Here is a 20,712-nt window from a genome sequence, read left to right as displayed (position 1 = left end):
CATTTGCCTTGCAACGCAGCGCGAGCAGGGACGCGTCGACCATTTGGAGGTGGCCCCACTCAACGAGGGACAATTTGAGCAAAGAATCCGCACCCGTCGGAGAGAAGGGAATCTTGGGTCGCAGTGCATTGGCTGCAGTGGCCAGAGCTGCTGGAGGGACGAGAGTCTGGGGTTTGCAATGTCCCGATCCCAAAAGACACGCACATTCCATACGCGGTGTCAACCGTGACAGGGCATCCGCGTTGGTATGGCGGACACCCTTACGGTAAGTAGCTGTGAATTGATAGTCCTGGAGGACCTCCAACCATCGGGACAACTGGCCCAATGGCTGGGCAACGCGAAGCGCGTATTGAAGCGCCGCGTGGTCTGTACGGACAGTGAAGTGTCAGCCGTAGAGATACGGTCGAAACTGTTGGATGAAAACCACAATAGCCAGTAACTCGCGACGGGTCACGCAGTACCTCTGTTCCGCCGGCGACAAAACACTGCTATCATAGGCGACAACGTGTTACTGGCGTCCGTGTCAAGCAAAAACGGCTCGGTGAAATCAGGGTAACAAGGGCGGAGCACTCACCAAGGCGTCACGAAGGGAGCGAAAAGCGGCTTCCTCCTCCGGCCCCCAGCGAAACTTCCCACCTTTTGCCGTCAAGGCGTGCAGGGGTTTGGCTATGGTGGCAAACTGTTCGACGAAACGCCGGTAATAGGAGGCAAACCCAATAAAACTACGGACCTCGCTGAGGGCGTTGGCCAAGAACTGACACAATGTGTCTTAGCGGGATCAGTGGAGATACCCGAACGGCCGACGATGTGCCCTAAGTACCGTACCGATTCCCGGAGTAAGTGGCACTTTTGTGGCTTAAACTTCAATTTGGCGGATTGCATCCTGAGGAACACTGCCCTCAAACGTTGGAGGTGCTCCTCGAACGTTCTACTAAAGATGATGACGTCATCCAGGGAAATTAAACAGGTATCCCATTGAAGGCCGGACAAAACCAATTCCATTAACCTCTGGAACGTTGTGGGAGCTGAATGGAGTCCCATGGGCAACCGATTGAACTGAAAAAGGCCCACAGGTGTCCGAAACGCGGTCTTGGGTTTCGACACCTCATCAAGGGGTAGTTGCCAGAATCCCGATAGCAGGTCCAATGTGGAAAAATATCGTGCCTCCGCTAAAACATCCAAGGATTCGTCCATCCTGGGGAGCGGAAATGCGTCAGCCACATAGATCTTATTAAGGCGACGGAAATCAATGCAAAACCTCAGGAACCCATCGTGTTTTTTCACAAGCACAATGGGAGCCCCCCATGGACTGGATGAGGGCGAAATGATGTCAGCAGACAGCATGTCATTAACAGCTGATTGCACATGTTCCTTCTCGGCTGGGCTCAGCCGGAAGGGATTTTGCCGAATGGGGGCAGCGTCACCCGTGTCAATGTGGTGACGTAATAGGTCAGTGCAACCAATATCATATTTGTGCTTGCTGAAAAACGTCCGAAAATTCGAGCAACAGGGCGCGTAATGCCGCCAGCTGTGAACTAGACAGGTCACTGGTTCCAGAACACAGTGAATCCAACCACCCCTGATCACCCCCCGATTTAAGATGCGGAGCCGGAGCAGTATCAACATGCGCTATCAGCGGCTCTCCCACGGGCACCGGTGCTGCATGAGCGAGCACGGTACCCTGTGGAATCACAGCTGCCCGTGACCCCGCATTTAAAACCACAATGAAGGGGTCTCCCCGCACCACCGTCTGAGCCACCGCCAAATCCAAACCCCTGACAGCTGCGTTAGACGCGCCTAACAGTACACCATGCTCCGTCATACCCACCCCAAGAGATTTCCGCAAGCGTAGGGGCACTAACATCTGTGACCCCGGGGGTACGCGTACCGTCTGGGTTACCATCGCCTGCACCGTTGCACAGGCCGTGCATAGATTGCTGGGGGAGGACAAAAATGCTATGCATTGGCCCGAGGGGAGCTTGATGCAACCCTGATCAATGAGGATCTTGATCGGCATTTTAGCTAGAAAATCCGTTCTCAATAAACATGGGACCGCAAGAGACGATGAGACCAAGACAGGTCCCGACAATTTAATATCCCCAATGCAAATACCCGCCCGGATCTGACCCACAATACCCAAGGATCCTCCATTCGCCGCATAACATGGAACGCCTACCGGGAGTAAGGGTCGACATTGAACAGGAAGAATATTATAAATAAGGTCGGAAATGATCGTTGCCGACACCCCCGTGTCAACCAAAACACGAATCTCAACACCCTCGATCGACCCAGTAACCACGGATGAACCGGCCGACGCAGCCACCACCCTATGGGAAGGCTCAGACAATTGGCCTGGTCCGAGCTCCCGTACGAACCCCCCTCCCCACACTGAACCGGCACCCGAATGCCGTGGCCCATCAGGCGTGGCGCAGTGACTCGTGTGCAACATGTGAGTGGGCCGAGCATGTGTGGTGCTGCGACTTGCCGGGGACTGTTGGGACGACTTGGGACCTTGGGCGTCGTCCAGCCGAGGTCCTGTAGCGCGTTGACGTGGAGCCCGGCACCCAGAAGCAATGTGGCCTCGAAGGCCGCAGTTGTAACATGTGACAAGAGCCGTCGCTGATTTCGGTCGCTCCAGCTTGCGTGGCGTTCACAGGGGTGAACGACCTCCAGACCTCCAGTCCCCCGACCGTGCCGTGGCGAAGACCTCCTCCTGTGATAGAGCGCCTTGGGGTTCGCTGGGCACCGAGGCTGAGGCAGAAACTGAGGCTGAGGCGCAGACAATGACAGGCCGTTTTCGTTTAAGAACTTCGTGCGCGTGAATGCTCGTAGCAACTCGCAACGAGCATATATCTACCTCATCTGCCGCGTTAATAGGAACACCCAAGTCCTGTGCCAATGCCAAAATCTGCTTCGTGACCATTGCGTCTTTGCCCTCTTCGTTCATGCGAAGAAAAGCGGCGTCAGCGAGAGCCAGAAGTGCAGTGCGGTAGGCGAGAGGAGTTTCCGTCTCCCCTTTACGGCGAGCATAGAAGTGGTGGCGACAGGCAGACGGCAGTCCGTAGACCCTGGCCATCAGGCGAAGCGCAGCATAAAGTGTGGAGCAGCCAGACCTTGGAGTCGACCTGAAGGTGGCCAGAGCGTCATCATCCAGAGTCGCTGGTAGCGCGCGCAGTGCCTCGGCATCGGTCCACCCCGACATCTCTTGGTGAGCGAGGAACCTCCGTTGAAAGGCTCCCCAGTCGCCTCCCTCAGCTTGAAAAGCCGTCAACGTGGGCAGTCGCTGTTGGAATGCCTGCCCCTCTCCCGGCTGTTGATTTTCCCGCGCAGCGCCGTCGCCCAGGAAAATGACGGCCCCTTCCACGGGTTGTTCATGGCGACATTTGTCGCGTCACGATGACGTGGGAGACGGTGACTGGAACCCCTCCCTCACGTGATGCTCTCGGTTTTCGCCAGTCAATGAACTGGGCGGAACAATGGCGCCAACTTCAGTGTTCGTGGCGGGAGCCTGATTTTGGCGCCAATCCTTGCGTTGCGGCGCGATGCTGGTGCGAGCTGGCGCTTGGCGCCAATTCTCTCCACGGGCACCAGCCCCCCCTCCTCCAGATGCAGTAATCTCCGCCAATATGGAGGTAGCGGCGAGCAGCAACTCAGCCAGGCGGGAGTGAGCATCCTGGAGCCCACCCCCCATCTGCAGCGGTGTGTCAGGTGTCCGCGATGGGTGCTGCAGCGTCGGCACCCCCTCTGGTTCCCCGTCCAAGGCCTGCTGACTCGTCTCCTCCTGGTCATCGCCCTGGCCCGGCTCGTGAGTACGAATTGTCTTCCTGGTATCCATCACGTGAAGACAGTTTCACTTCTGACTCCAGTTGTAATGGTGTAAATTATGCAGGAGACGAGTTGACGGAGGCAACACGTATTTATTTATAACACTTTACAGTAACAGTCAGCTATACAGCCTAGGAACACAGCCTACGGCTACGCGTGCCTGACACCGGCTACGCTCTCAGGTCCTCCGGCTATCTAATTCCTAGAGGAGGCTATCTGACCCGACCTAGCCAGGGTACGGGTCCCAACCACTGGCCCATTGGACCCAGCCCTGATAAGGACGTCGGGCCGGGGGTTCCCAGGGTCTCACCACTGAGCCACACAGAGTCCCGGCCCTGATAAGGGCGGCGGGGCTAGGGGTCCCATGGTCCTATCTAGCTTGCTCCGTCTTCCTTCTTCACTGGCTCCAACAACTCCCCGAGCTCTCTCGCGCATAACCCTATATACCCCCCTGCCCCAAGGGGTGGGGCTATATGCGGACGTCGATGTAGCCACCCCATGCACGGACCGTGATGTAGACACCGGCTACATAATGGCTCGCTACACCCCGGTACGTACCACCTCTACAAGTGTATGATGTGTGAGTCAGCGTATGATGAGTGAGTCAGTGTATGATGTGTGAGTAAGTCAGTGGTAGTGTGAGTGAGTGTATGATGTGTGAGTGAGTCAGTGATTACAGTGGTCTTGTTTTCAATAGACCTAGCATTGCACAAAACCACCGGAGTTGGATAGCCATGAAGGAAGGCCGCGCAACCTGTCTGCACAAAGCAGGACTCTTGGGTCTGGAAACCAGACAGGGAGGACCTCTAGTCTGGTTACATTTACCTCAGGGCTTCTCTGTGTTCCTACCACCTTAATCCGTCCATCCCTCTCCATTTCCCCCCATCATGCACAATTTTCAACCAACTCTTCATTCTATATGCCTTTGAAGATAATTGGGGAAAGTCAAAAGGCGAGAGGTGCATGAGCCTGGTGGGGGAATACTGCCTGAGCGACTTTATATCTTCCAAATACATCAGAGAGTAAAAACAATAAAATAACTGTGTTGTACAACAGTCTAAGTTCTCCAATCCATATTCTTCATACAGACTTACAGTTCTCCAGCTCAGCCAATGGAAATAAATATCGAGTCGACCACAGAGTCACGCCGATCACTGGTCTGGAAAAGACTGCCACGATAATTTGGAAGCTGCCCAACAACCTCCATCGGCCCACCTGGGCTGACTCCAGAAGCAGCCGCATGAAGTACGGGGACGATGAGGTCAGTACCACAAGCACAACCAGCTCACAATACTCCCAGAGGCGCTGCAGTCTTCAGTGTTGTGTGTTCGGACTCGAATTGCATTATCACACGCACCTTATATAGCCACGGGCCCTGCTCCACGGCTTCTGCTCGTCCTGGCTCAGCCCTGGCTCTGAACTCACCGAGCAAAATATACTGTACATGAACGCAGACACGTGGATACTTTTGTTTAAACTGCAATGTAATTCAGATGTCTATGAAATTGTCTTTGGGTTAGGCCACGATCTGAGTTGTGTTGTAAGACCCTGCACATGGCCAAATAAAAATTTCTTGGAATTATTGCCATCGATTTGAACTAATTGCTAAATTCGGTCGTGAGATTTGTGCCTCAGCTTTCCGGTAAGCTGTAACGATGCTAATTTACACATTAAACGCTTATATACCTGTCAATTTATTTGGCCATGTCGGGTGGTGGAGGATATTTTTTTCGTGAGACAATTGAAAGGCCTAACTAATCAAGAAATAATCTGTCGTGAACCATCGTTGCTTTTTGTTGTTATTATTTGGTGTCTGATTGTGGTGGCAGGGCTCCGGTGTTCCATCAGCCCTCTGACCCCAGCCTGCCCTGCATCCTCATTGGTCCCAGAACAGGCATCGCTCCGTTCCGTGGGTTCTGGCAGGAGCGGCTCCATGAAATCAACCACCAAGGTGCAGTCACACGCAACCACAACTACGGTTCAACCACAACTACGGTCCAACCACAACTACAATGCAACCACAACTATGGTCCATCCACAAGGCAACCACAACTACGGTTCAACCACAACTAAACTATGCTTCAATCACAACCCAACCCCAACGACGGTTCAAGCTCAACCCAACCGCATCTACGGTTCAACCACAACTCAGCCAGTACTAAACAACAACAATGGTTTAACCATAACCACAACTACAGTCAGAGCTGTCCCTAGGGCTTGGTGTTTCGACGTCAACGTGTTAGATGTAATACTTCCATTTGACGGTCCTAACTATGGTTCAACCACTACTCGACCACAACTACAGTTCAACCACAACCACCAAACCACAAATACAGTTCAACCACAACTCAACCACAACTACGGTTGAACCACAACCACTACTCAACCACAACTATAGTTCCAGCCACAATTAGGATGGTGTTGTTGTGCGTTGCAGATGAACATCATTGTCGGGGTGTCTTTGCTGCAGGTGTGTCCGTGCGGGATGACGCTGCTGTGTGGCCGCCCCCATGTGATCGTTGTGGTTGAATTTGTTGGTGAGGCTGTCTATGTCGCAATTGAGAGTGGCCCATAATGAGGATGATGCAATAATCTCCTCGTCGGGACAACTTGACGAGCAGACGAGTGAACAGAGGATAGCAGGAAGGAGGAGTGCGTCGAACGACGTGGGGAGGCCGGAGCAGCAAGGTGGAGGAGTCGCCAACTTCAGCAGCTTCAGGGGCAGAGCTGGTGGTTTGAGCACACGAACCACAAACAAAGACAAAGATCCCCCGTGTAGCCTTAACAGACTGTTGGGGCAGGTGCTGTCAGCGAGTGTGTGGGGGCCGGCATCCGCCCCACTGACCTCACTGGGTAGGTGGGGCGGGCCCCCGCCGGGCCCCCGCCGACCGGGTGATCGGCCCCCCGCTAGCGCTCTCTCTGAGGGACATGACTGAACTATTGGCTTACCGCTGTACAGAGTTAGTCCTCACTTGCACACACACCAACACTAAAACCTGCGAGCGGTTTCCTCTTAACACACACTACAGCTAACGCTAGGGGCTGCGTGAACGCGCGTGTGCCTGCGGAAAGTATATCCAAATGTGCGTCCGTAGACTAGCGCTACAGCGGTGGGGCGAACATGCGTGCGCCAGCGGGCGGCTATACGCTACCCCGCACCCACACTAAGACTCTCGCTAAGCGGCTGTGTGAACACGCGCGCGCCGGCGGGTGGTTATGCGCTACCCCGTCACGTAGCATCACTCAATGGCATCACGCGGATGCTGCGAGCAGCTCGAGGAGGCAGGCCGGCAGGGAGTCTGTCTGGGCGGCCAAGCGGTCAGAGATGAGAGAACTGAACTGAATCGTTTCGGGCTCGCCTTTTTATGCCCCTTGATTTAAAAAAAGACATCCAGGGATACGTTATCCTGCGCAGCCAATCGTGCACCTACCTGTGATTTTCAAAGTTTTTCTACCCTTACATTAAGTGTTACGTTACGTTATTTATCGGCCCATTGTCTCTGCGCCCGTACTCATTAATCCCTGACTCAGCTGGTTTAATCTTGGAGGGCGTACAGCTGGCGAATACACACCCGGTTAGTTTCTACTTGGTCGGTGGCGCTAGGATCCCCCCGCCGTCATTGTCTGCTCTGCTCACTTAATATTTCACCCCAGCCCTCTCCCTGATGTCGTGCGTGACTCATTGCTGCTGGCCCGGTGAACCTTTGTGCGCCTATACAATTTTAAGACAATTTTAGGGGCGCCGCAATGTGATTTGTCCTTGGAGGGTCGGCCAATCTCCTGGCACTGGGAAACCGCGGGACTTCCCACCTAGGGGCCCTTTGTATGAAAACCAATTGTGCCAGGCGATCTCCCACGGGGACACTACATGTAGGCCTCGGCAAGGTAAGGTAATTTACCCTTTTTACCGGGTAAAAGGCTAAAGGTAAAGGGTAAAGGTGTCGACCATGCCAAGGGGTAAGGTAAAGGGTGGGTAAAGGTAGCGCGGAAGAATTACCCAGTAGGGTAAAGGTAGCGCAAAGTGTTACCCGGTAAATACGCTGTTTACCGCTCGCTAATAGCTCCGTGGCGCAGTCCGTGGCCTTCATTTGAAATTTGAATCATTGATGTCGGACCAGATGGAGACAGACCACGTTCTTGAGGTAGAGGATGAGGTCGAGGATCGCTGCGCACAGCAATCGAAAGAGGCAGCGGCATGGTTACCATGGGAGCACATGCACGATTGGATGCAGAGTGATCCCTGTGGGCAGTAAGGAAAGTGGCAGTGCATGTGTAGTGGTGATACGTGCTGGCAGGGGGGATCGTGAGGCAGCGCGTGGTGGGTGGTTACATCACGGTCCGCAAGTGGGTGCTCACATCGCGGTCCGCATAGGCTCCGCCCCCTCAGGAGCGGAGGGCTATGTAAGGCGATGCGCGCGGGCACTCGGGGAGTTGGTAACCAGTGAAGACAGAAGACGGAGGAAGAGATAGGCCCTGGGACCCCTAGCCCCGCTGCCCTTGTAAGGGCCGGGGCTCTGTGAGGCTCAGAGGCGAGGCCTTGGGATTCACGGTCCGACGCCCTTGTAAGGGCTCGGCTGTGTAACCCAGTGGTCGAGACCCGTGGCCTGACAAGGCGGGTCTGATAGCTCCCCGTGGGGAGAGCGTAGCCGGAGAGCCTGAGTCGAGGCAGAGATAGGCACGCGTACCCTACGGGAGAGACTGAGTGCGGCCCGAGCCGGTTGCGCGTAGGGGTCTGATAGCTCCCCGTGGGAAGAACGTAGCCGGAGAGCCTGAGTCGAGGCAGAGTTAGGTACGCGTACCCCACGGGGGAGACGGAGTGCGTGGCCAAGTCAGGCACGCGTGACATAGGTGTTATCTCGGTTGGGACTGTTACGTGTGCAACCGTTGTGAATAAACAGTGCTGCCCCATCAACTCGTCTCCCGCCATTATTGAAGATATTACACATGCACTGCTGCAAGTGGTTTTCCTCCCACACGAACGCGTCGGGGTGGAAAGTTCACCTCAAGAAGCACAACGTGCTCGCCCCCAGGCAGGGAGGTCGGGATGTCGGCGTCGGTGAGCCACCGAATGCAGCAAACGCTGAGCCGGCCAGCAATCCTGGATCGCCTCCTGGTAAAGTTTGAGAACGCGGTGGTTGATTTTGTTTTACAAGGTGCAATCTCTTTGCGGGTCGCCAGCAGCGACAAGTTCAAGACCTTGGTTCACATATTGACGCAGGGATACGAGGGCCCGTCGACCCGCACCGTCATTAGCAGGATTGTGAAGCTTCACACCATCATGCTGCCCATCGTCGGGGTGTTCTCCTCCAACCTGGATATTGCCATCTCGCTCACCATCGACGGGTGGTCAAACCGCAACCTGAAGGAATTTTGGATGGTCATGGTGCACTGGATCGACACCAAATCTGGTGCGTCGAAATCCATGATGCTGACGATCCTCTATGTGCAGTCCGGAAGGGGTGTTGGCAAGCACATTGGCACCGCTGTATTTGAGCACCTCCAAAGCCTCGGGAACAATGTCTCGACTAAGCTGCTCGCTGTCACCAATGGCTCCGATATGATCAGTGCTGTCAAAACCTTGTTTGCCCTGGTCAACCCGGACGCCGGATATGAGCAGTTGCGGGCTTGCCACCATATTCGGTCCAGATCGGCGTCGTCCAAGTTCTGAAACTGATAAAGTCGACCAACGCCAAACTGCGCAAGGCGCTCGTCAATATCAGGCACAGCAAGATCGTCCGGCAGTCGCGAGACCGAGATCGCCAAGCTCGCCAGCAAAGAGCCGACGCACCAGGACTCGCCGACCAGGTGGAATTCGACGTTTGACATGGGAGACGACGCCATCAAAAAGCGTGTCCCATTGGACATTATCATGGCGCGCTTCCAGGATGTGATCGGCGTCGGTGCTTTCTCTGAACTGCAGTGGGGAAACATCGAGGGTGTGACAGCATTCCTGAGAATGCCGCGCCAGGTCATGACCTCGTTGTCGGCGGACCGCAAGTCTTCATTAGGTCTCGTGCCGGTGACGATGGAGCACCTGATCCGTCATTGCGATCGCGGTGAAGCTGCTCTTAGAGCAGTCGATGAGTCCTTGACCGCGACGGGGATGAAGGTCGAGCTGGTGCAGTACCGCGACTTCCAGTTTCAAGAACCCGCCATTGTGGCATCCTACTTGAATCCACAGCTGCCGAAAACGATAGACCAAGACGAGCTGCCGACACTAAGGGGCCACGATCCGCTCTGTCCTGCAGCATCGCTACTCGGACGTGCTCGCGATCCCGCCGACGGCAGTCGCTGCCCATATGGAGGAGGGGTCGCTGTTCAGCACCCTATTCAGCAACGTCCATCGACGACGACGATGAAGTTGGTCGTTTTCTGAGCATGGGCGTCACGACCGCCAGCGCCTTCATTGACGTAATGAAGTGGTGGTCTCCCCGCAAAGAGCTGCTCCCTGCCTACTGCGACTATTTGGGAGCGCTGGTGACGTCAACTCCCTGCGAACGCGCAAAAATCGGAGCGGGAGGGAGTTCACATGCGTTCGCCAGTCGCTGTTATCGACGCTCTGCATCCAGTCCTCGTGCTTGCACTCGTGGATCGCGGCCGGCTGCCTGAAGGTCCCGTCTAACCGGGCCGGAGTGGCACAGGATCTTATTGCCCGTCGTTCGTCCGAGGATGACGGCAATGACGAACTTGATCAGGTTGTTGATGAGATCGTCATCGACTAAGATGACTGGGGAGAGGAGGTTATGGAGGACGGTGTCGTCGACAGCCTCAACGCCCGATTCGAGAATATTCTATACGAATAAAGCGCTCTACCTCGTATTTACCTGTTATAAACCTTTTTCATGTGTAGTACCCCGGTAATAATCCTGTAATCAGGTCATTTGCATGGGGTAAGGGTAAAAGGTAGGGTAAAGGTAGGCTCTTGCTTTTTAACTTTTACCTTATTACCTTACCTTGTTAAAGGGTAAAAGGTAAGGGTAGAATGATTGTATTGTGGTAAGGTAAAATGTAGGGTAAAGGTAGGCTCGTTATTTTTCCCTTCCTTTGCTGCGGACTAACTTTGTGTGTGTGTGCTGCGTGTGTTCAGGGTAGGGGGGCAGGGGTGAGTCGCGGCGCTTGCGGAGTTGCTCCGTGGCCGTGGCACTACAAGTGCCTATGAAGTCCGGAATGGTACATGAGAGGGTGGGTGGCCAGCATCACACCCGACCACCTTTGTCTCCCTAGTGACGATGTTTATACACCACACCAGGCACACATCTGAGCCTGAGTCGACCTAGAGGAGGCCCACGACTGGTTCAGATATTCGTCACTGGTGTTGGTCGTGAGCGAGAACTGAACTCGGGTCGCCGTGTTCGTAGCGCAACACGCTGTTACACTACTGCTATCCACTGGTTGACATGCAACGGTGGAGATTGCCTGGCTAGGCCGATTAACACTCATGTCAGTAGCAGTTCCGTGTTTGGAGTGTGAGTCAGAGTGAACACAACCGATGCGGCTAGTAATGCGTACCCTAGTTACGAGTAGGTGCACAGCAGCTTGCATTTTAATAATCGAGACGTTAAATGGACCATGATCTACTGCTGATGAAGACCAGAGGTCTGTGTGTGGACCAGAGGTCACTTTTAAGGGTCTTGTAAAGTAGCTCTGTGATATTCGTTTCAGTTGTCCATTCTCCAACACGAGGAGGTCGCACTGCTCTGAGAGATCTGAAGGGATACTGCATCTCGTGATGTGGATACTGTGTCGTGACAAATAAGGGTTACGATCCCCTTCAATGTGGTCAAGATTTTCTCCACCGCCACCTTCACGAAGCAGTCTTCATCACCTCCACCACCTCCTCCACACCAGCATACATGCTCCCCTCTCACCCACTCACCCCCCAGGTGTATGTGGAGGATATCCTGACAACATATCAACACCAGCTCAACCAACACTACAACACAACCACTATTCAACCACAACAAAAACCATAACCACCACTACCACACGATATATTCAACCACCACGCAACCTCATCTACTAGTAATCCACACACACGTGTGTGTGGTGCACAGGGAGTAGTGATACAGTGATTAGCACACTGCGTAATAAAACCAGCGACCCAAGTTTTATTTCTGCTCATGGCCAACGTCAGTGGCGATTATCTGAACTGATACTGAGTCTCCCGTACGTCGACTCAGTCTTAAATTAGCACCTGGTGCAGTGTGTAAGCATCAGCATTGCGTAGATCAGGGGTCCTCAAACTACGGCCCGCGGGCCACATGCGGCCCGCCGAGGATATTTATCCAGCCCATGGTCACTAATTGGGCTGCGCTTGTGAGCACTAATTGGGCTGCGGTGGTGGGCACTGATTGGGCTGCGGTGGTGAGCACTGATTTGGCTGCGCTGGTGAGCACTGATTGAGCTGCGGCGGTGGGCACTGATTGAGCTGCGGCGGTGGGCACTCATTGGGCTGCGCTGGTGAATGGTTCAATGGGCCAATTGACTGGACTTGCCCCCCAGGCCTAAGGCTGCCAGCCCTCCCCTGGCTGCGCTTGACTGGCTCTCCCTCCCTCAGCTCCCTCACTTGCCCCTCGGCTCCACTCCCAGTGATATTCCTGTGTGCTGGGGATGTAGATCCCCAGCACACGCACCGCTGAGTAAATGATAGAGGGGTAATAACAGAGTGATCTCTGATCTCTGGAGGGGCTGCCTGCTGTTTTCCCGTGCTGGTCAGTGACAGACAGCCGAGGAGTAGGAAACCCAATTTAAATGACAGTAAGTGCATTTATATTCTGATTGCTATTCAGTTGTATGAGGTTATATGTTGTATGTTGTGTAAGCCCCGGTTCATACTGTTGCGATCTCTGAGCAGTGCGAGTTCAGCCATTTGCTTGTATGGCTGAACTTGCATTAGATTCGGAAGAAAAAAGGCACATGTGCCTTCTTTTTTCCTGCAGTGGAATCGGATCGCATGGGTCTTCTCCCCCATGCGATCAGATTCCTATGCGAGTTCGCAGATCGCACTGCGATCTGTGAACAAAACTGCAGGTGTAATTAACTTTTTAATGGCACCCGCACCAGTGTGAGCCTGGGGTAAAAGCGGAGTTCCCCCAATCAGACTGCATTGATGGGCAGTGCAGTCTGTATGTCTCTGTGTGGGCAAAGTTATTGCTGGTATATTGTTTTTGTGGCGCTGTATATATATTGGTATTTTACTAATAGCAATTTTGACTCCCTAGGAAACAATGATGTCAAGAAAGAGAAAAATTGACTCGGAGTGTAGGATATTCAAAGAACAGTGGACTTATGATTACTTTTTCATGCAGTACAAGGAAAGAGCTGTGTGTCTGATATGCCAGAATATAGTGTCTGTGTTCAAAGAATACACTATGAAACTCAACATAAAGATAAATATGATTGTTTGGTCGGAGAAGGGAGAAAAGATAAAATATTAAAACTGAAAAATACATTAACAACTCAGCAAAATACTTTTGTGAAGCAGAAGCAGCTAAATATTTCATTACTGCGAGCAAGTTTTCAAGTTGCCAAGCGAATAGCGTGCACTGGCAGACCATTCGTGGAGGGAGAATTTGTTAAATAATGCCTTCTTTCTGTTGCCAAAGAGATGTGTTCAGAGAAGTCCGATTTATTTAGTACAGTGAGTCTTTCAGGACCTACAATCACACGGAGGATTGAAGAAATGGGAGACAATTTGCATCAGCATTTGCAAAACTCCACAAAAAAACTTTCCTATTTTTCCTTGGCACTCGACGAAAGCAATGATGTTCGTGATTCTGCACAACTTCTAATTTTTATTCGTGGGACGAATGACTATTTCGAAGTCACAGAAGAGCTTGCTGCACTGCAAAGCATCAAAGGAACAACTACATGAGAGGATATCTATGAAAAGGTTTGCCAAACTGTGAATGTTTTGGAGCTGAACTGGGCTAAACTAGCCAGTGTGACAACTGATGGTGCTCCTAGCATGGTGGGATCTAAGAAAGGAGTAATTGCTCGCATTAACCAAGAGATGGACAAACATAACCATTCTCATCCAATAGCCATACACTGCCTCATCCACCAACAAGCGCTGTGTAGTAAATCACTGAAGTGGGACTCTGTTATGAAAATTGTGGTATCTTGTGTTAACTTCATTAGAGCTCATGCACTAAACCACAGACAATTTCAGGAATTTCTGTCTGAGCTAAATGTTGACTATGAAGATGTTCTGTACCACACAGGAGTCAGTTGGCTGAGTCGAGGGAGAGGTTTGAAACGTTTCTATGACTTACTTCCATAGATTACAGCTTTTCTGCTTTCAAAAAACAAAGAAGTACCAGAGCTCAATGATGCAGAATGGAAATGGCACCTTGCCTTTCTGACAGATGTAACAGAGCTACTCAACAGTTTCAATGTGCAACTTCAAGGAAAGGGGAAGCTCATCTGTGATATGCAATCACATGTCAAAGCATTTGAAGTAAAATTAGGCCTCCTCATCAAACAAGTGAACAAGGAAAACGTCTGCCATCTCCCCACAACTCAAAATCTGTTAGCGGAAAAACCATTGGTTGCATTCCCAAACAAAAAATGTGTGGATTCACTGGAAAAATTGCAAAATGAGTTCCAATTTAGATTTAAAGAGCTTCATCTCCATGAACAGGACATACAGCTTTTCCGTAACCCATTTTCTATTGACATTGAAAATGTGGATACAATTTACCAAATGGAACTGGCTGAACTGCAGAATTGTGACTCTCTGAAAGATGCATTCAAGTCAAGCAGCCTTCATAATTTCTATGCATCTCTCCCCTCTGAGACATATCCTCATCTCAGGAACCATGCACTCAAAATGGCAACCATCTTTGGCAGCACTTATGTCTGTGAACAGACTTTTTCCAGAATGATACATTTGAAATCTCCAACCAGAACGGATGCACACTTGCATCACTTGTTACGACTAGCAGTGACAAATATGGAACCGGACATTGACCATCTCATTAGCCAAAAGCAGGCCCATAGTTCCCATTGAAATACTGGAAAGTTTGTTGATTTAACTTTACTTGTTCTTCATTTTAAATATTGTATTTATTCTCGTTTTGTTTCTTCACTTCAAAATAAGATATATGCAGTGTGCATAGGAATTTGTTTATAGTTTTTTTTAACTATAGTCCGGCCCTCCAACGGTCTGAGGGACAGTGAACTGGCCCCCTATTTAAAAAGTTTGAGGACCCCTGGCGTAGATAATGGCAGCCTTCTGTGGTACTAGCCACATCACCATCTCGTGTGCCGTGTTAGCCTTCATAGGTGTTCGTTTACAGCACTTGCCCCAACAGTCTCTTGAGGCTACATGGTAATCTTTGTCTGTGCTACAGGTGTGCATCCGTGTGGGATGATGCTGCTGTTTGGTTGCAGGGAGAGAGACGTGGATCATATCTACTCTGACGAGACGGAGCTCGCACGCAGCAAAGGCGTCTTCTCCGAGGTGCACACGGCGTACTCACGCGAGCCCAGCACCCCCAAGGTGAACACCATTCACCACCATCGCTCACACGAGCACAGCACGCCCAATGTGAGCAGCTCTATCCTAACCACCATCATCATCACTAATCTGCCTTAGATGAGTTCAGGCGTGTCTCATGTCCGATGTTCCGGCTGCATCTGTGCCCGCCACACTGCCATCGCCCCCCCCCCCCCCCAGGTGTACGTGCAGGACCTCCTGCGCGAGCGCTTGGCCGCGCAGGTGTTCTCGATGCTGCAGGAGAGGGGTGGGCACCTCTACACGTGACGTCACCGACGTCACCATGGCGTGCAATGTCCTCAAGACGGTGCAGCAGCTGCTGAGCCGGTGAGGAGACATCTCGCTCGAGAAGGCCGGGCAGATCGTGAGCCAACTGCGGGTAGGTGGGCATCAGCAGCTTGAGTGACAAGGGCACGGGGACACACGGTAGAGAGGGTGTGCGGGATGTGTGAATGTCTGAGGCGTGTGTGCTAAGGGGTCGTGCACGTTAGGGGAGTGCGGGATAAACGGGGAGGGCGCCTCATGGGGGCTAGACTTATAGTGAAGGCAGTGATCTGTACCAGAAATATAGCAGCCTTCTGGATCACACACTTGACGTTGGTGCAACGTTTTTTACATTGGCGCTTGACATTAAAAGACCACTTTTGACAGAACATTCCTGACCTCAATGGACACTTTTTTCGTAATTATTACTCTTGCTAACCCAAGAAAGTCACACCGAGTCTCAAAAGTGTTTTGTTCTCTAAGGTTCTGCCTGGTTTTCACAGGAGTGGGCGATGTTGCTATATGTGATCTCGATTGAGTAATTTGCAGAACATTTTTCAGCAATGGGATGTTTGGCCAATACCAGTTACATTGTTTTTTTTATCCCGGAAGAAATCCATGCAGAGCAGGGGGAGAAGATATTTTATTTATATTTTCAGTGCAGAGACACAAGGAACCGGGGTACACACCTTCTGAGTGAGCGACGTGTCCGACCGTAATCGTAGCATTCTCTAGTTGTGATCAAAGGAGCGAGAATGAGGCTGAAGAGGAGGAAATAAAAAGAGGATGGGAGAATGAGAGGAAAATGGTGGCAAAATATCCATTGGCATCTCTTGCAGAGTAGTGCAACCCTTAGTGGTAGATAACGGCCTGCAGAAACATATCATTCCATTGAGATTTCTTCAAGGGACCTCTGATTCACACAGTAAAACATCTCCCCACCTGCTCTGCATATGAAAGTAATTTTCGTTATATGCCAAACCAATATTTAAAATCTCGGAATTTTGCCAAATGAAGCGGAACGAAAATTAATGTTAAGTTTTTTTTATCCAATCATTAGAAATTGAGACCGTCAGCTCACTACGCATGAGATCAACGTATGTCAGTGGCCTGTCATCTGGTTTTAAATAATGATCATCTATTTAGAATGGCCCATACACTCACAGCTTATAAGCCGTAGTGTTAATAGTTCTCCACTCGGTGGCGCCATAGACACGGCGAGAGACCAAGTGGCTTGGGAATCTGTGATCAGTCAAATATTGACATGTGGTGTCCTTCAATAAAGTGCTGGTGGTTGTGCATTATCTTCTTTACCTCCATAACCTTTATTGGCGGCGGTTCCCGGTAATGTGGAATTCCATATTCATGTGGCGCATGCCACATGAATATTCTCTGGGGTGCTGGTAGACCAGAAGGTGTCACGTGACTGGTATCCGCAGCCGTAGCGAGAGATGCACTGGATGTTGTGTGCCGGGTGCGAGAATATTTCCCAGAGCTCAACTCCAAATAACTCCGGCTAAAAGTAAGGCCTTACTATAGTGTCGTGGGCTGGACGTTAGTGTGGAATGTATAATTAATTAATCACACGCTAAGAGCGAACCAAATCAGCCTCAATGCGTCCAATCTCTTCAGATCTCGGAAACCAAGCAGGCTTGAGCCTGGATAGTGCTTGGACGGATGACCACCGTGCACAGGGGATTGGTGTCGGCTTGAGTGTTCTGGTTATTTGTTTGTGAATCTATATGTTTTTGTATAAGCTCCTGAACCGGGCTAGGTGGCGGTTTGCAGCAGATCAGCTGAGGTAGCCCAGGTTATTTCTGTAAGTTTCTATAGCAGGTTGATTCTTGACTTGGTCTTTTCACAGATACGTTTTATGTGGGGCTTGAAGGTCAGGCTTCAATGCATGATAACCCCTAGATATTTTGGAGTGGGATCATAGCACACAGCGCTACTACAGAATTCCACATCAAAGGTAGGATCTGCTACATTATTGTTGAGGTGGAAGGCGTGTGTGGTGGTTTTTGAAGGATATGGTCAGTCTCCAGCGAGGAAATATGTTAATAGTAACATTAGATCAGCTATTAGAGTATTGGTAATGTTTTTGAGGTTTGGGCCCTGTACAGAAAAGGGTATGTCAACATCATGTGTACATACATTATGTATGTTGATTTACTGTGACTAACCCAACCAAGAAGAGGTATGGCATATTCTCAGATTATCATGATCCATTGCAACTTCCTCTATTTAAGATTTGTAAATAGAGGAAGTTCACTGGCGAAACTTCGTACTTCGTACTCACATTGTAAACGTTGTGGGTTTACTTTTCAACACACCGGCGTGCTGAAGTAGTAACTAATTGGTAAGTTGTATTTACGTGACAAACCTTAATGATTGGCTGTATTGGCGGGTTTACTGACACATATGTATGCGATCTAACCAAGAAAACCTTTATTATAATAATATTGGTCGCGAAAGCCTACGTATTAAACCATCTGCATATATGAACTTGCAAGATGATACACATGGCAGGTTACATAGTGACGCTGCTCATATTGAGCCTTGGGGGAGGCCGTTGTTGATAATTATTTTACCTACATGGTGTCGAGAGATGGCACTTGCCAATAATAGTTGGTGAACCAGCAATATTGATTTATCATGCCTGACACTGCTGATGAGCCTTGAAGAATGAAACTGGACTAGAGTTGCGTGCGTAAACACATGCGGCTGGAAGGCCAATAGGCAGGGACTAAGTGAATATTAAAATTGTTATGAAGTTGTGGAACGTAAGATAAAGGTGCAACCCTGCAATTGTTTACGCCACTACTGGCAGAAGAGCCTCCACTGGAGGGAGCCCCAGAAAGCCGCCCTCAAGAGGGGTTTTGACCTTCTTTTGCAACTGTGTTGAACCCATTCACACTGTTGGGTGAACAGAGGCAACGGGGAGGATTTAAGAAACCTGCACCATTGTTTCAACTGTCGCAGTGGGAGATGGAATTGAATCGGCGCCTCCAGTGTGTTGCTAATCGTTACATTGTGATGACAGTGTCATTGAGCTGATTGTTTTAACTCGTTACTCAAAATGTCCTCCCACATATAATAACTCATTAATTGGCTTAAACTATTTTAATATATAGAGACCTGCATAGGTTGAAAATGTGTTATGCAGGCTCATCGTCTCGCTGCCTTCCAGGTTGTGTATGGTTCCTCCGTGAATATGAGATGCAATTTTCACAAACAACGACATGATATAAAACTAAACATGATGATTGTTTAGGTTGGTGGTGGACAGCACAATGGATTTCGTGCACTGCCCTCTACTGTCCACATCACCTCGTTAGATCTTCTTTGAGGATATGGGAGTCACCCATTCAAGCACGATCCTGGCCCACCCTGCTTCGCTAAAATTATTTGTGTTGTTGAAGGCTGCGGAATTCAAATATGACATATTGCTGACAACTCATTTTGTTTGGTATTTTTATTCATGAAAATGACGCTGGACCTGGCAGAAGGTGGTCAAAGCCCTTACCAATTACTATAATTATACATACAGTGAGGGAAAAAAGTATTTGATCCCCTGCTGATTTTGTACGTTTGCCCACTGACAAAGAAATGATCAGTCTATAATTTTTAATGGTAGGTTTATTTGAACAGTGAGAGACTGAATAACAACAACACAATCTAGAAAAACGCATGTCAAAAATGTTATAAATTGATTTGCATTTTATTGAGGGAAATAAGTATTTGACCCCCTCTCAGTCAGAAAGATTTCTGGCTCCCAGGTGTCTTTATACAGGTAACGAGCTGAGATTAGGAGCACACTCTTAAAGGGAGTGCTCAAAATCTCAGCTTGTTACCTGTGTAATAAAGGACTCGACCACGAAGTCTGGCTTGGTGTCCTTTATTCGGTTCTTCCTCGCAACCCACACGGCTGTCCTTCTATACGCCTTCCGCACTGATACTGATACTGCTGTTTACCCCGTCACGCCAACAGCTCCTCTGTTGGTCTCCCGTTGTTCTCGTAACCTTCCAGCAGCCTCGCCGCTGCTACCCTCACGCAGCCCCCACTGGCTGCACTCGCTGCTGTTTCTCTTCTCGTCGCTCTCGTAGCCTCTCACACACAGCCTCGCCGGCTGTGTTCACCGCAGCTCCTCAACCACCCTCTCTCCAGCAGCCACACTGCTGTCTTCTCTCGCAGCTCCGCTGGCTGCTCCCTTAGCTGGCCACCGCTAGCCGCCGGTGCCATTCTTCCTGGCTTCGCCTAACGTGGCCTTACTCTTGTCCAGTCTCCCACTCTCTCCCCTCCTCTTCCGGTCTCATCCCTTAAGAACCTTAACCTTGCTCCCACGTCACCTAACTCCACCTCTCCGTGACGTCACATCCGGGAGGTCGCCCGCGCCCGCATTACACCACCCTCCCCCGTGGAGAAAAACCCAGCCGACCTCGGCTGAACAACACCAACAGTAATGCGGGCGAAACCGACCCTAACACACCAAAGGACACCAACCATGCAATATAACAGTAAGAACAATCAACACAACTCAATAATCAAGTAACGTAGCAGAAGCAGGCAATAAATACACAGTAAGAGCAATAACGCAACGTAACAATCAACGAAACACAAGGGATTTAGAACGTGTGCGGGTCGCCGGCCCGTCCCGGACGGTCGGCGGCCCATCCGCGGAACGGGAACGTGATGGAGTTTGAGGAGTGACAGGGTGAAATCCCCCTGTCGCTGTTGGAAGTCCACCAACGTCCCGTGTCCCTGAAGGATCAGTCTCGGGCGTGTCCCGCGGATGTGTCTGCAGCGGGGTCGGAAGGGCTGCAGGGCTCGAAGTTCCCGCAGATCTGGCAGGCACCCTCCGAGCAGGGCGCCTCGTCCCCTCTGATGTCAAGGCCGGCCTGCCTGGAACAGGTATGACAGGCGCTCTAGCAAGATCAATGGACGCAGGCGGGGGAGAGTCGGCAGCAACAGACCCCGGCAAGGCAACATTGGGAGATGAAGCATCATGTAGGGGAGCAACATACGGTTTCAAGCGCGACGTGTGAACAAACCAGCGGCGAGAACCAATCTGAACACGCGCCGACTGAGGGTTAGGAACCTCAATAAGGCGGACGGGCCCTTG

At 51.0% G+C, this 20,712-nt stretch overlaps 1 pseudogene; it reads left to right on the top strand.

The window, feature by feature from the left end:
• The first annotated feature begins 247 nt into the window (after window positions 1-247).
• Window positions 248-17,245, top strand: LOC133348709 (nitric oxide synthase 3-like; annotated as a pseudogene).
• The last annotated feature ends 3,467 nt before the right edge of the window (window positions 17,246-20,712 follow it).

The sequence above is a fragment of the Lethenteron reissneri genome, chromosome 28 (assembly GCF_015708825.2).
Source record: "Lethenteron reissneri isolate LAM-NWPU_2019-01 chromosome 28, ASM1570882v1, whole genome shotgun sequence".
Classification (NCBI taxonomy): Eukaryota; Metazoa; Chordata; class Hyperoartia; order Petromyzontiformes; family Petromyzontidae; genus Lethenteron; species Lethenteron reissneri.
Note: the sequence above shows the minus strand (reverse complement) of the source record. Positions and strands in the feature narration are given on the sequence as shown.